Genomic DNA, 18,073 nt, shown 5'->3' with positions numbered 1-18,073 from the left:
AACCTTTTACAGCGAGTTCATCCTCACCAGACCCATATATTATAAACATATCCTTAGTCCTCCTAAGGTATTTCAATATACTCTTAACAGCAATCCAATGACTGTTTCCTGGGTTATTCTGGTATCTACTTGTCAAGCTTAGAGCGCATGACACGTCCGGTCTAGTACATATCATCACATACATGATTGACCCAATAGCAGATGCGTATGGGACATTTTTCATCCTCTCTTGTTCATCTTTTGTGGTGGGACACTGAGATGAACTGAGAACGGTTTTTCTTTGAATAGGTACCAAACCTTTCTTAGAGTTTTCCATCTTGAACCTTTTCAAGACTTTATCAATGTATGTACTTTGACTTAAACCTATCAATTTCTTGGATCTATTCCTATAGATCCCTATCCCCAATATGTATTGTGCTTCTCCAAGATCCTTAATGGAGAAGCAACTCTTTAGCCAAGTTTTGACTTCTTGCATTGTGGTAATATCATTCCCAAATAATAATATATCATCCACATATAGCACAAGGAACATAATAGAGCTCCCACTAGCTTTCTTGTATACACAAGCTTCATCACCATTTTTAATGAAGCCAAATTTCTTTGCCTCCTCATTAAAATGATGATTCCACATTCTAGATGCTTGCTTCAATCCGTAGATTGATTTCTTTAACTTGCATACCTTTTTAGGATATTTCGGATCAACAAAACCTTCGGGTTGTACCATATAGACATCTTCCTCAAGATATCCATTTAGGAAAGCGGTTTTGACATCCATTTGCCATATTTCATAGTCATAGTGAGCAGCAATGGCAAATAATATCCTAATAGACTTTAGCATTGCCACAGGCGAGAAAGTTTCATCATATTCAACCCCTTGAGTTTGAGTGAAACCTTTCGCTACAAGTCTAGCTTTGTATGTATCCAAGTTTCCATGTATGTCGGTTTTCTTCTTGAAAAGCCATTTGCAATCAACTAGCTTGGAGCTAGGAGGTTGCACAACAAGTTCCCAAACTTGGTTTTCATACATGGATTGCATCTCGGCGTTCATGGCTTCCTGCCATTTGTCTATATCAATCCTTGATAAAGCATCTTCGTAGTTAGTGGGTTCATCCAAATCCACCGTATAGCAACCATCCACGAGAAAACCATATCTCTCAGGAGAAAGAAAAGATAAAATATATAAAATAGATTGAGATTGGGACGTTCAACAGAATTGTGGAATTACATGTTCTTATAAATTGTTTTCAATTAATATCAAAAATTTATAAATATATTAATATTAATATTTCCGCTATTATTATTATATATAATTATATATAATAAAAATACTAATAATAATAGAAATAGTAATATTTTTAATAATAATAACAAAATAATAATAAGGATAATAAGGATAATGGTAAAAATAATGATAATCATAAGAATAATCATAATGTTTATAATTTTAATAATACTTATACTAATAATGTTTATAATATTAATGTGTAATAACAATAATAATAATAACTGACAATATTTAAATTACCGTTATAATATATATATATATATAACTAATATTGATATTGATATTGATATTGATATCAGTATTAATAACGAAGGTAATAATAGGGTTATTATGACAACTATATCTTTAGCTTGTAGCTTCATTTAATGTATTCAAGTTATTAATTATGTAGTATTTAATAAGTATATAGTTATTATGACAACTACTAGATCTTCGAACGTCTTGTGTACTTTGATCATCCACTTGATCATTTTCAACATCCTCATGTTGAGTGCTAGTGTCAACCATTTGTGTATCATTGACTTGATCTTGAACCTCTACAAGATCTATTTTCCTTTCACCATCACCTTCCATGAGGAATTTGGTTTCAAGGAATTCCGCCTTTCGAGCAACAAATACATTTTGCTCGGTCGGATCATAGAAATAGTATCCCATATCATCCTTGGGATATCCTATGAAGATACACTTTGTGGATCGAGCATGTAACTTATTAGCAACATGGCGCTTAGGATAAGCTTCACATCCCCATACTTTCAAGTATGATAGAGAAGGAGGTTTTCCAAACCACATCTCATGAGGAGTTCGTTCCACTTTCTTGGTTGGGGCCATATTTAAAATACGGGCCGCGGAGCTTAGGCAATAACCCCAAAATGATAGAGGTAACGAGCTTCTTGCCATCATAGATCGAACCATATCCATTAGGGTTCGGTTCCTCCTTTCGGAAACTCCATTAAGTTGGGGTGTTCCGGGTGGAGTAAGTTGTTAGATGATCCCACAACTCCTAAGATGATCTTGAAAAGCATTGCTTAGGTATTCACCTCCTCTATTGGTACGAAGTACCTTAATTGTCTTATTGAGTTGATTTTGCACTTCGTTTTGATATTCTTTGAATGCTTCAAACGTTTCGTCCTTGTGTCTTAATAAGTAGACATATCCGAAACGACTAAAGTCATCAATGAAAGTAACAAAGTATCTTTCACCATTCCTAGTCATGGGCTTAAAGGGTCCACATACATCCGAATGTATTAATCCCAATAAGTCTTTAGCCCTTTCATAGGTCCCTTTGAAAGGTGCTTTAGTCATCTTGCCTTGTAAACAAGATTCACATACATCAAACGAATCCATTTCATTTGATTTCAAAAGTCCATTCTTTTGAAGTGTATGCATTCGGTTCTTGTTTATGTGACCAAGGCGACAATGTCATAAGTAGGAATCACTCAAATCCCTTTTGAGTTTCTTGGTGCTAGTATGGTATATTGAGCTACTAGATGATGTGTCATCATGAACCTATTCATAAATTCCATTTGAAGGCAAAGCCTTGAAATAGAATACATTATCTAAATAAACGTGGATATCATCATTAACAAAATTAAGATTAAAACCACATTGTTTCAAACGGGAAACGGAAATAATGTTTCGACATAAATCGGGAGCATACAAAACATCATTCAAAATAAGTTCCAAACCACTTGGAAGCTTTAACACAAAGTCTCCTTGAGCCTTCACTTGCACTTTGGCTCCATTACCCATAAAGAGACTTGATGTTCCCGCTTACTTGCTACTTCTTTTGAACCCCTGCAATGAATTGCAAATGTGAGTTCCACATCCAGTGTCTAATACCCATGTATTAGAAGAAGTAATACTAAGCTCTATATATACCATATATATATATATTACCCGAGGATTGCCCCGCATCCCTCTTTTCCTTCAACTCCTTAAGGTAGACCGGGCAGTTTCGTTTCCAGAGACCCATTTCACCGCAACCGAAACATGGGTCTTCCTTGGGGTTTGCTTTTCCGGCAACCTTTTGCTTCTTGTTCTTGTTTTTGGTTGGGGTAACCATCTTCCCCTTTCCCTTACCTTGATGAGCAGGTCCTTTCCTCTTAGCCGCCTTAGGCTTAGAGGTGTTGTTACATTTGGACCCACCATCATTGATCATTAGCACGGGTGAAGCCCTTTTACCCATGCTAGTTTCGGCCGTCTTTAACATGCCATGAAGTTCACCAATGGTCTTATCCATCCCAGTCATATTGTAATTAATTACAAATTGGTCAAACCTCTTTGACAAGGAGTTTAGGATAAGATCGGTGGCTAGCTCATTAGATATGTTGAGATTAAGACGGTTTGCGCGATCAATAAGGCTTTTCATTTTGAGGACATAAGAGGAAACGGATTGGGTGTCATCCATACGACATGCATGTAGCGCTCGAACCGTTTCGAAGCGCTCGATACGTGCTTGTTGAAGGAACATCTCCTTCAATTGCGTAATCATGTCATATGCACTATGATGTTCGAAATCCTTTTGGAGTTCGGGTATCATAGTCCCAAGCATTAGGCAAGCGACTTGCACCGAATTGGCGCAATACTTGTCATAATAAGCCATGCCCTCTAGATCTTCCTCATCCGGTTGGTCGGGAATAGGGTCCTCCAACACATACGCTTTATCCTCAAGTTTGAGGACAATCCTAAGATTACGGAACCAATCCATAAAGTTCGTATGGTTGAGTTTTTCTTTCTCGAGGAGAGACCTTAATGATAGGTTGTTTAGGTTAAGTGGTGCATTTTGCATGTTGTTATTGGCGGCCATCTACAAAATTAACAAAGTTCATTTAAGTATTGATTTTAAATTTAATAAACAATACCCTTTTATAATTAATTGATTTATTAAATATTAGAATCCAACAGTAAATCAAATTTCGGTTAGGTGACCTTTATCCCGTTATTTGATTTAGCTAGGTAGTCATTTATATGACAATTGCAATCCTTTTGCAACTTCTAAATTATGGGATCATGCAATCCTTTTGCATGGCATATTTATCCCATCAACGCCTATTTGTTCCTCATGCTTCGGTGACCCTAAGTTCATGATTTCCAAATCAAGTCGTCCTACTTGTGTAAACATGTAAAATCAACATACAAGTGGTTAGGTGACCTTTATCCCACAAGCATGCGAATTTTACCTTAACCATATTAGTTAGTTCATAATGGTTAGGTGACCTTTATCCCATTATGAGTTCCCTACTATGTTCAAGTGTTCCCACAAAAGGATGGCGTTTAACTTGTTTACCTTGTTTTAGTTAAGGGATTTTAAGTTTTCATAAATTCTAGTTTAAGAAAACATTTGCCATATACCAACATGCATTTGGTGTATAGCACAATATGAAAAACCAATTTTCACGTCTTGTTAGTAAAACCAATTACATGATATAAACCATTTTATATGCATTGTCATTTATGTCCTTAATAACCATTTATTAGTGTCCTTTGTTGTTTCAATTATAACCAATTATTATGTTATTTTGCAAGTTGTAAATATGTGATTATCTTGTATCAACCAAGCATACAAACACAATAAACATGCAAAACAAACAAGTCCACAATCAAGCCAATTTGGTAGACATTTGTTTAGCCAAAACAAATGTCACCTTCTAAGGGTTATGACAAAGTAGGAGATTTATAATCTCCCACTTAATCTTGCATCCAAATGCTTCCAACTTGTGTTCTTCTTTCATCATCTTCATCCTTCATTCTCTTTACAAAAAAATATATCCTAATACATTTTTCTAGAAAATAAAATTACAACCTAATCTATTTTACATACCAAATATAAAATAAATTACAAATGAATGAATATTACAAATTATTACAAACCAAATGAATGATTAATATTACAAACCATAAGAATGAATAAAACAACCACATCATACAACCATTCAAACACAAGGTCTAGGCTTGATTGTGAACCACATCATACAACAAAATTTGACCAAAAAATAAGTTCCAAACCCATTTTGGTACCCCCTTAATTTTCGGCCAAATAAGGAACCCACCCAAAATCCAAAATTTTTACATTCTAGTTTCATGCATGTTACTAGATTGTAAGATTAGTGGATTTAAAAGTCATAAACAAGAAGCATATTTCAAAGACCTTGGCTCTAGATACCATTGATGGAATTTGACAATCTTTTAAACAAACATGTTCTACATTTTAACAAGTTCATAAAACCCATTTTATGAAGATTAAAGTAAGCGGAAGCATGCAAAGTTCATGTTATATTTCAACCATTTTAAAAGACAAATTCCATAAATATATCAAGTCTTGAATAATATGCTTACATACAACAAGTGGGTTTAGTATTTTACCTCCTCAAGCTAGTTGAGGGTTACTACAAGATGATGAAGAAGATGATGAATGTAAGCTTCAAAAGTATGAAACCTCAAGTTTAGTATACCCACAAGCTTTTGCAACCAACACTACCTTTTAGTTAGGATTTGCAAGACACCAACAACTAGCTAGAAAACAAGATTTGAATCCCTCTTTTCTTCCCAAAATTTCGGCCAAATGGAAAAGGATGGGAGAGTTTTTGCTAGTTTGAATTAACCTTGAGAGAGAAAGACTAGATGGAATGAATGTGTTGAATGCATGCCTTGAGAATACACCCATTAGTTAAAGCAACAAGCAAGGTGGGTGGCTTGTCTTGGGAGCCCAAAACCGCCACCTGGCCCCCCCCCCCCTTTTTTTTTGCTTTTTATTCTAGCTCCTTTAATTAAACATGCATGATGCTAGTTGCCTTTAACCATATATCTTATAATTCCCTTTATAAAATATAAGTATGTTATATTGTTTAAGTATGTAAATACATACAAAAAATATAATCATAAATCAAGTAAGCATAAAGGGGCTTATTGCTTCTACTTTTATAATCCTTTTATAAAATGTAGAACACACTTTAATTGTCTAACCATATAAACAATTAAATCCATCTAATATAAATTATCCATATAATTTTATCTCAAGTTATAATATTTTAGAAAATCAATTTTCTAAAGTTAAGTGTCGAGTATTTACTTAACGATCCATTCGATAAGATAAATACTAAAAGTGTTGATAAGCTTGTTATTGAGTATGACCCGACTTGGATCATAACATGTTAGCCACATTAGTTTAATATGTCTCTCGGGCATATGAAATACCTTCATATGAATGTTTGGTTATATTTATTGATGATAAATAGTTAACTTGTAGAGACCAAATTCATATGTATTCATTGATGATGAATATTGGAATGACCCATCCGAGATATCACTACATGGATCGTAGTTAGTAGTGAATCTTTTAGTATTTATGTCTTTTTGTCCTTAGACTTGAGATGCACGCCGGTCTCGATGTGTGGAACATTGTACTTTGATATGGTTAAACGCTGTCCTGAATAAGGCTGTAATAAAGGCCATTATTGGGTACAATGTAAAGCTCGTGACAGACACGTGTATGCAATATAGGATTTGTTCCTCCAAAGTGTTTGGAGTTAGATACTGTTGAGCTCCTCGATGAATGAATAAGATATTTGTGTGGCCACACCCAGATGTAATTAAGATGATACTTATTTAGTCTGGTGATCTAATTCAGTTCTAAGATCGAGAAAATAAAATTGTTAAACAAATGAGAATGACTAACGATCCATATCTCAAGTTTAACTAAAGTAACTGAAACAAAGGGACGAATGACATTTAACACTTCCTATAAGAAGTTCCAAGAAACTACCCTCACGTGAATTTAGGGGCAATGGCCTGTTGCTAGACGGTATCCATTGTTTGTATAGTTACTTGGTGTTGTACAATGCACAAGTGGGAGTCTGTAAGATTAATGTGCAAGGTACAACATATAAATATATGACTAAATTCATTTGAGCCTTCGGGGTCACACATATATACACCTAGACGTCAAATAAAATATATATATGATGTATATATATTACTCAAGTCACGAATTTGTATATTTAATTATGTATTAATTAATTAATTAAGTAATTAATTAATTATAATTAAATAAAAGTTTTATTGACTTAGTTGATATGTTGAGTTAATTAAAACTTCTATACTCCGTACTTATAGTATCTTGGTTTTAAAAGAAGATTTTATTTTACTTGATGGTTAAGTTGAGAAATAAATGGAAACTATTTTGGTGATCTTTTCTACGCGTTTTATCATCGGACTAAAAGTCGGTTTACATATTACTCTCAATTATAAATTGAATGGTTTTTGGTCATTGTGATCGGACATACGAAAAAGATCAAATTTATAGTTTTGTTACGCACGTAATACGAGAGGATATTAATAATCCTTTGTTCATTCATTCTCCACCGAAACAAAAGAAACATAGTTTCTTTTCTTTTGAATTTACTATACGGAGTATTATTATATATTTATTAATATAACTAGGTTATATTAATAATATACTTGGGTTTGGACTAGCATCTATTGGTGTCGCTTTAAAGTGTAGTGGACTATCCAAATAGACGGTCATACCCTTTGATCGTTGGTTTCTCTCCGTTCATCAGTTTCTTCAAGAAAGGTATACCGTTAACTCCACTTTGTATTTTTATATTCATGACAATTATTATGGTGTAACTGGATCCATGGGATAAATTAATCGTGTGCATGTTTTTAAATAAGTGATTATTTAATTTTGTAATTTTTGTTCATAAAATAATAAAAGATTATTATTTTAATTATCCGCTGCGTTAATCTGAATTGTTAAAAGTACACACAATTTTCCATCACTCTAGCATATAGAAATACGTAATTATTGACCTCAATAAGAGTTTTGTCAACTGTGAATTTGTTCAAGGTAAGAGTACCAGTTTTATCACCACACAAAACACCCATTCCGCCATTTCTTCAGTGGCTCTCATCATGAAGATTTGAATAAAAGGACTCTAGTAGAACTCATTGCTTCAACTTTACTTTTTGCCATTATACTTTTTTTTATCATGTTAATGGATTTACACGTTTAAAAACTCAATAAAAATCCAATTTGAATAACGCCAACAAAGTTAAGGTATTGATTTGTCTTATTTTATAGTAAATCTTTCTGCAGTGTAGTGTTTGAAAATGTATTGAAAGTTACAAAATTGTATATGTATCAACCTTTAAATTATTACTATTGTATATATGTGACCTTTTATGTAATTAAAAATAGCAATAATTGAAAATTTGATATTTTTATTATAATCTTTGAAAGTTAAATACAATATAATTTTGGGTAAATTTGTATACATTTTCAGACACCTGAACCCTTTTTATTACTAACATTTTGATATATGGATAGTTTTAATTTTGTTCAACTTTGTGTTTTACTACTCATAGATGCTTTTTCATTTGGACCAGATTTGAGTAAATTTAATCCATTGAAAATGGCTGGCAACAAGCGGTCGGTGACTGTTATCAAATACGTTAGTTTCTGCAACAAACAATTTTCGTGAAAAAAATATCATAGGGGATGGTGCATTTGAGAGTGCATACAAAGCTTGTTTCAACGATTATTTTGTCGCGGCTCTTAAGAGAATCCATGGTGGAGGACCAGATGCTCGTAGAGGATTTCAGGTAATTAGAGGCGACATGTTAACATGGTGTTCGAGGAGACCAAGGGTTCGAGTCTCGGGGGGGGGGATTTTCGTGAATTAACTCTAACCACTAACATTGCCTTTCAAAAAAAAAAAAAAAAAAAAAAAAAATTTTGACCCATTTCCTGATTATATTTATGTCGAATAGTCAAAACAATTAATTTAGCAATTAGGGAATGGGTAACAAGTAACAACTAACAAGTTACTTTAAGTGGTTTATGTAAAGATTTACATATAATTGCAATGAAATTTTTTCTAAATGGTAGGAAGTCAATGCATTTAACTATTAATGAGCCCGATTTGACCCGTATCATGTCATTTTTATTCAAAAATAACACGTCATTTTTCCTACTTATTGGCCGAAGGTCCACTCGGAAGCAATCTCTCTATCCGTCGAATGGAGAGAGGGATGACTTTATCTACTTTTGAGAGTGTTTTTACTCTGAGTGGAGAAATGACTTGTCTTTATTCTCGGATAGGGGAAGGATTGTCTACATCTCACCTCCCCCATACACCACTAATGTGGTATTGGGTTTTGTTGTTGTTGTTGAACACATCATTTTAGCTTTAGAAATGGATAAAAAAAAGTGTTAGTGGGTCAACCCAACCCAGTCGCGCGACCTTTTGATCCATTATAAGTAGTTTCGACCCGATTTTATTTTGACCCATAATCTCACCCGCCCATCTTACAACCTCCAGTATGAATTGTTACCAATTATGTGTTTTGTTTGCAGCGTGAGATAAACTGTTTAAGCAGACTTCAACATCAAAAAGATAAAAGAACAGTGAGACTAGGTTTTTGGTACATGAAATGATGCATAACGGTTCGCAAGAACCTCAACTGCATGGCTCATTATTCTGTCTTTTACAACAGTAATTACTATTATTTTTATTGAACAGCCATTATTATACAATAATCACTAGTACAAACAGAAAGGAAGTAATAACATGTATACAAACATTCTTCAACAAAAACAAACCACCTCCTACGCCAATTATGATTTACGTAAAGAATCCCAAAAAATCCCATCAAGAACACAAACCATGTGGAGACCAAACTTGCACGAAAGAAAACCATATCCACATCATACCATTTTTCTTCATTTTCTTCAGGCGCCATCATTAACGTCGAATTTGTTTTAGCAGGTGCACAACTCTTGGCTAATGGTGGTCCACAAAGAAACGGATTGCCCTTGTAACTATCAGCAGTAAACGTCGCAAACTGGTTCACTTGCGGGAGGCTACCTGACAGATTGTTGTTAGCAACAATGAAAGTGGACAGAGAATACAACCCAATCAATTCCGATGGAACTTTACCACTCAAATGGTTTGATGAAATATCCAAACTCTCTATGTCTGCTAGATTCGAGAAAGAACTTGGTATGGGCCCCGTGAGCTGATTATGAGACAAGTTAAGCGCATGAATGTGAACCAACATTCCAAGTTCTTTTGGGATTTCACCGGTTAGATTGTTGCATGATAAATCCAACCCTGACATGTAATCAAGGATCCCACCTTTGTAGGAGTCAACCCTGCTTTTTGTTAGGAACTGAACTTCATCTTGCTTTTCATAGAGTTCATCCTGTCCATATATATTTGTGTACTTCATTAGAACACTTTCATACTGATAATTTGTGTGCCTTGACATCACTTCAGCTAAAGAGTTTAAAAAGGCAAGTTCGCCACTTTGAGAGATATTTTGTAAGCAATTAGGTATTGAACCAGAAAGGAAGTTGCTAGATAGATCTAAGAGCCTCAAATAACTTAACTGGCACAAGCGCTTAGGAATAGAACCAGAGAAGTTATTATTTCTCAAAAGGAGGATTCTTAAACTTGAGATTTCACCCAAGAATTCTGGAATGTGACTTGATAGCTTGTTATTGCCCATATCCAAAGTCAACAGTTTTGTCAGATTACGAAAGGATTTGGGTATTGTTGTAGTGAATCTGTTTGAATCCAAATGAAGATGCTGCATATAACCATACATACCTAAGCAGGATGGAACGAACCCTGACAAATTATTTTGTGAGATATCGAGATACAAGATTGAAGACGCCCCACATGGGAATTGACCTTCGAACATCATGTCTCGTATCACGAGTGCATTTAAGGATGTCATATTGGTTATCCATCCTGGAATCACACCTGAAAATAAGTTGCCACTTATATCCAACATCTTTAAATAATCACCTTCAGTAGTAATCTCTTTTGTGAGCACCCCTGTAAACCGGTTATTGTCTAACAACAGAATCTCTCGCCACTTACTTGCATTAAATTTTCTTGAAAGTACTTCACCGTGCAAATTGTTATTAGACAGCCGTAAAACCATTAACTGTCGACAGTTAGAAAGCAATATCTCCGGCACTTCTCCTGATAAATTGTTGTTGGATAAATCCAACATTTGTATTTCACTCAAATCGCCCATTGACCAAGGTAGAGGGCCGTTCAAAGAATTTCGAGACAAGTTCAAGTGAAATATATACGGAAAAATATCTCCTATATTATGAGGTATAGTACCAGTTAGTTATTTGATTATCTGACATATCTAAAGACCATGTTTTAGTATTCCTATACCACGGCATACGAATAGGACCAGAAACTGAGTTGTTCCGTAAACTAACAAATTCCAGATCTGCATTAGTATTAAATAACCAATTCGGAAATTGCATCTCCAGTGAATTGTGCGACAGGTCTAGTACTTGTAACGTACGCTGATGAAGAAGAAAACTGGGAAGAACCCTTCCCTTAAGCCTGTTTACATTGCAATTAGATAGCACAAGAGCTTTCAACTAAAACATCGGAACCCATCCTATAGGCTCCTCGGTTTCAACCTCAAATTTGCCGTTGTCACTTGTGAATTCGACCACTTCTAGCTTTGTATGATCGGAGAAAGAGCTAAATGATAACGAGCCTTCAAATTGATTATGACTAAAATCAACATATTCAAGAGATGTGAGATTAGCAAACAATGATGGGGGAAGTGTTCCTGTGAGTTGGTTTGAAGAAATATCAAAGAGTTTAAGAGATGTTAGACTGATCAAACACTCTGAAAGGTTTCCACTAAACTGGTTTTCACTAAGATCCAGCTCTAGGAGGTTCTTCAATCGGCACAACCCTGCAGGGACGAAGGATGCTAGGGGCAAGGGAGGGCCCCGGCCACCCCACATAATTTTGTCCTATATAGCAATTTTATAATGTATATGTGTGCTGAATATGAAAAAGTATATAGTTGGTCATCCCATTCCTTATCCGACTTAGAGGGTTTTAGTTGTTTTTAATTTCACTTTCCTGCTCATGTACTGTTACATTTAATAACTACCGTACATCCTACATTTGTTATACCTGATATGTTTGTTTCTACTTTGAATTCAGTTATAGTCTTTAATTACTTTATTCTTTTATTAATTAATTTAAGTTTAAACTTTGGTTATAAATAATTTTATTATAATTTTGAATGGTTATGCTTTGAATTAGAAACTTTATATTACAACGTTTATACTTTGAATTAATATACTGATTAACTACATGTTTAATTTAAATAACTAGAATAATTATGTACTGATCTGTAGCGCATTTTTTTATTTAATGAATTTTATATATATGCATAAAAGTCGGCCACCCTCGTGTTTTGCTTCAAGCTCCGTCCCTGCAACCCTGCACTCAATTGGGAAAATTACAGTCATCCTTGTGAGTATTTACATTATGCGGAATTTTCAATTATTCAAATACATTAAGAGTATGCTTTTTAGAGAAGTTACCATCATCTGGTAATGAGCCGTTGAGCTGATTGTTAGCAAACGAGACAACCTCAAACGAAGATAATGTACGTATTGCAGATGGGATGCTCCCAACTAAATGATTCCAACTCATATCTAAGACCTCCAGATGGCGTAAAGATGCCAAAGCTAGATTAATTCCAAAAGCAGATTAAATATGTGTTAGCTAGTAATCAAGACACAAAAACTCTAATAAGAGGATTCTGAATAGTCTGTTGGGACACAGGTCCGTAACTTATCAATAATTAAACTACTACGGAGTAACAAAAAGTAAATTGTGTTTATATTGTATGCAAGAAAAAGAAAAAAAAAAAGATAAAATGAACACATAGAACTACATCTTGTTTTTACTTCCATTTCATTGATTACAGTATGTGTTGTTAAATAATACGGAGTAGAAAACAGAGAACAAACCATATCTCCAAAAAAACTGTACACGTACACCCATTTCCCTACTTTCCTACTTGAAATCGGTAGCCCACTATCACCACATCTCATTTACGCACATTTCACACCTTTATGTGCATGAGAACTAGTCAACTTATAATACCAATTCAATGCTCGCTGACTTAAATAAATAATAAATAATAAAACTAACATATTACAAAATGCTAATCAACCATTAAATATAAATTAAACCAAACTTTTAAAAAACCAATTAAACCAATATAGTCATGTCTTATGAAAAGCTGAAACTGGATTAGATTTTGCAGCACCAGTTGGAGCCTTCAAATGAGTTGGTAACTACTTGATCATACTGAATTTCTTAAATCAGTAATAAAATATGTAGGCAAACGAAACAAAAACCAATTATTTTACCTTCCATAGGCAGTGTTCCACTGATATTATTAAGCTGCAAAGACAAAAATCTTAAGGATGGAAAAGCAGCCATTGCCCGTATGACATCATCTTTATTGAATTTATTCCAATCGAGATTCAAGTGCACCAGGGTGCTCATGGTGCCTAAAACGTAATGTCAGAATAGTTAAATAGAATACACAACACCTCGACTGAAACAATGTATTTCGTAATCAAAATACTTGAAAATTGATGAAAAGTTATACGGCCTTATCCACAAGAGTAGAAGTTATGCATTGAATTTTACTCATAACATCAACATTGAGATTTTCTCGTCAAGCCTATGTATTTGCTATATACAGACATAGATCAGAAATTTAAAACAGCTGTTAAATTACATTTCTGAGACATTTATACTGTAATTAATAATCTAACCATTATATGCGAATGAGTCTAGGCCACACTCTCTTAAATCGAGTTCCTCTAAGTGAGTGAAACGAGATAATTCTGCAGAAAAGTTAAAGAAATAATTAGAGAAGGCAAATTTGTTATGGCAGTTAAGATGAAACTTAGACGTTTACCACATGCCTTGCATCGGAAAAGAAGTTCCCAACGAATAAGAAAACCTAAGATGAAGAATCTTGAGAGATGGGAGGGAACTTAGGCACGATATGACGCTCCTGTTGAAACTGTTTCGTCCAAAAGATAGACTCTCTAACCTTTTTAATCTTGATAAATTCTTGCAACCTGTAATGATAGTATAATATTCATGAATGAATCCCGAGAGTAAACTTATAGGTCTGTAGTTATAAAATCGAACAAGTGTAATTAAGTTGGTCGATGTATTTCAACAATTTAATCTTTTCAACTATCCACAGATAATTGTGCCTATTTAAAACAATTAAAATCGTACCAAAGGGCCATTGTCTAGTGGTTACGAGATGGCCTTTCCAACCATGAGGTTGAGGAGGGTTCAAGTCATGGGATGGGACAATTGTATATATTCGTCGTAGTGGGTGTACTGTTTGAGTCGCCCTTAAAAATGCATTTGAGGGGCTGTTTACCTTGTATACTTTTGATTCCATTAGACGTTAAATCCAACTTCTCCAGGTTAGTCAAATAGGCCAAGTCTGTATTGAAAAGGAACACGTTGATTCATTCAATAAATCAAACTAAAACTCCAAACATTTACAAAGAAAGAGAATGTCTATGAAGCAACTTTGCACGAATGCTTTTGTAAATTGGTTGTCCATATATGTGCAGAGTATCTCGATAACAAAAAGAAAAAAAAAACTAAAATACGTACCTTGAGCTGGAAATGTTTCAGAAGAAAAAGGATTGAAACTAAGATCTAGTACTTGGAGTGATGGAAGAGCCTTTAAAGATGTTATAAGGCTTTCATTGAAATAATTATACGCCAGATTTAAAACTTTCAACTTCTTCAACATTAATTTATCTTCAAAACCTACAATCATGCATCCATATTTTCAATGACAGTATATATAATTAAGGAAAGCAACGATAAATAAATATACATACAAGTCAACTCTCCATTATTGTGTTTGGATTTATCAGAAACTGACTTAAATAACTTATTAGTAATTTTTTAGAATTTCTTTGTCTTATTTTCAGTGTCCTTGGGTAGTATCTACTTGTTAACACTCTAATACCACGAATGTGAGATATGAGGAGGACGTCCGGTCAAAATGAATTAAATAGAAAACAAACGCGCATAGATATAAGAATCCAAATGAAAAATTGAAACATCCTTGTTATGGAAAAATTACTCATGTAATTGATCTTAATGCATGCGGCACAACACATGATAATATGTGTAAGTTAAATTATTGAACATGAGAATGATTACCATGCATTTCGAAGCTACCATGATATTGACACGAGGAGAGATTCAATACCTCCAAATTTTGCAAAGCTGCAAACTCTACAATGTGTGTAAAATAGCATGTATAAGCCTCATGATAACATGCATGTGCATACGGCATACGCTATACATAAAGTTATAGGGCGATAAAGATACCGTGAGCAGGAAAGTTTCCTTCCATATTATAATTGCCACTAAGGTCCAGTATTTCTAGGTTTTTCAATCTCGACAACTTTTCAAGTCCTGCAATAAGAAAGTTATATCGTTGTTTTAATAAGTTTGACTTTCTATATATGTTTTCTAATAACAGAAGGTTAAATGGATTGTAATTGGCATATATATATCTTCGATTGTCGAACAGTTAGGTTAATTAACTCGAAAATTGTATGAATGTACTATTTAATGTGGTAATTAAGACCCTAATGGGTGCTATCACCATCAGAAAAGATATTTATTATATTTTGGTGATAAATATATTAAGGTGACTACATTTTACTTATATTAAAATTAGAGTTATTAACCAAAATGCATTTTAAATTAACTCATTACTTCATTAGCGCGTGCCGAATAGTAAACTCAAAGGCAAGGCTCAAAATTATTAAAGAAGTTTGGGTTCAAGGGTAATTATGATATTTTCAACTATTGTTGACATTTTCTTTACAATAAACGGGTGTAACATAAAACCCTTCAATATGTATCATTTGCTCATAGTAATATAGACAATGTTGTACACAATACCTGTGCTAACAATTCCATTATCAAGATGATCCGATGACAAATTGAGACTTCTCAACTCTTTAAAATGAAGAAAAAGAGACACGTTTAATGACCAAATCCTTTCATCATTTTCATATGCTCTTCCCATGATGTTTCCCAACAACAAGTTTACTACATGCCTGGTAGTTGTGTTGCACTCGACCCTCTCCCAATCACAACACTCGTTATCATCATCGACCCATGTTGGAACAAGTGGGTCCGCATCATAAACAAATGAATCGACAAGGGATGCTTTGATTTCCAGCAGCGCTTTTCTCTCCTCTTCTATACAACCACCTTGTGTAATTCCAAACATTAGAATATGAATCATAATCATAATCAACAACAACCAGTTAAACCAAGATTTGTGCTTACTCAAACAACAATCCATTTCAGTAGATAAAGTAAGTAAATAATAATGCTTAAATTTTCCTGTTTCTTAACAGAAATGAATGCGAGCAAATAAATAATAATTTGTGCTTGAATATTACTTGGAATTTGAGTAGATATATATGTAGCACGGATATTAAACCTGTGATCCATTTAAATCTGAATCTTATCTTAATTAGTGTGTGCTTCAGAATAGAAGTCATCAAGTCAATGGAGTCAACTCAAGAAGATGCCAGCCAAAGGCAACCTTGACTTATCAACAAACTTCCAAATATCAGTGTATGTTTTCCCTATATGTTTATGCAACTAAAAGTAGTATTGTTTCATGTAAATACAATGTATATATTAAATCGAAATCTTCACCAAATGTGATATGTATTTTGTTATTAACATCTACTAACTTGAAATTATCCCTAAATACCGCTTAGCAATGTGTTATGAATGGTAAAGGTTGTCTAAATTAATGATTTAATAAACCTGGTTTTTATTTCCACCTGGTCAGAATATAATAATAACTACAGTCTATTCTTGAACATCGATCAATTTTCCAATGTAAATTGAGTTCTGATAATATCATCAAAAATTTTAACAAAAAAAGTATGGTTACAAATATATCTACACACACACATTATAGACAGACATCTGACCTGATGCTAGATTGGTGTTCTACTTCTGTTGGCAACTTACAATAACTTTCGATCTTCAGAGTGGTCATGTTGTCCTTATCGTCACCCAAATGTGTTCACAGATGCTGTTTAGATGATAACGATACTGTAAGCGTAATTCGCGTATGACAAAAAAGAATTAGTAAAGAAAACATATTAGCGTTTACCCTAAAGTATATACTATTACCTCTGTTTCGCTGACATGATCATGATGTATCATAATTTTTAAATATGCATATTCATACATTAGTACATTACACATACTTATTTTCGTAATCAACAATACAAAATATTAAGTGTATGTAAATCACATATACCACAAGCATGTAGAACATTGGACAGTTAAGAGAGTGCAGAGTGACTTACAATAGCAGAACCAGGGAGAATCAATGGAAGCCCTAATTCTATTATTTGTCTGGTTTGCAATTGGAGTAAATATCGTCAATGATTTCTTCAAACCTAATTGTATATACTTATTTTCATATAAAATATCAAATTTAGCATAATTTATAATATTCTGAAAAAAATTATAGTACATATTTGCCAATCTGCAAATTTGCAAACAATCATAACAATCGTATAGAATCAATAAATTCGCCGAGAAGCTAAAGTTTAGTATTTGTTGAAAGAAAACGCATAAATCAAAAAAGGAAAATGCTAAAAATAATGGTTAAACATTCCACAAATCCAATGTTCTCAAATAGAATAAAAAATTTTGAATGAAAAATTCGACTGAGATGAAACAGATATGAATATATATAGATACCCTACCTGATATGGTTTATACTTTTAGAGATGTAGAGCGGCATAACCAGCTAAATCTAGCCAACAGCCTTCGGCGATCAAAATTAGCGGCGGAAAGCGACGACGGAGGAGACACCCACCCAGAGATGGAGGTT

At 33.8% G+C, this 18,073-nt stretch overlaps 1 pseudogene; it reads right to left on the bottom strand.

Moving 5' to 3' along the window:
* Positions 1-9,719: 9,719 nt before the first annotated feature.
* On the bottom strand, positions 9,720-12,074 carry LOC139890416 (cuscuta receptor 1-like; annotated as a pseudogene).
* Between the last annotated feature and the right edge of the window lie 5,999 nt (positions 12,075-18,073).

This window comes from Rutidosis leptorrhynchoides, chromosome 2, assembly GCF_046630445.1.
Source record: "Rutidosis leptorrhynchoides isolate AG116_Rl617_1_P2 chromosome 2, CSIRO_AGI_Rlap_v1, whole genome shotgun sequence".
NCBI lineage: Eukaryota > Viridiplantae > Streptophyta > Magnoliopsida > Asterales > Asteraceae > Rutidosis > Rutidosis leptorrhynchoides.
Note: the sequence above shows the minus strand (reverse complement) of the source record. Positions and strands in the feature narration are given on the sequence as shown.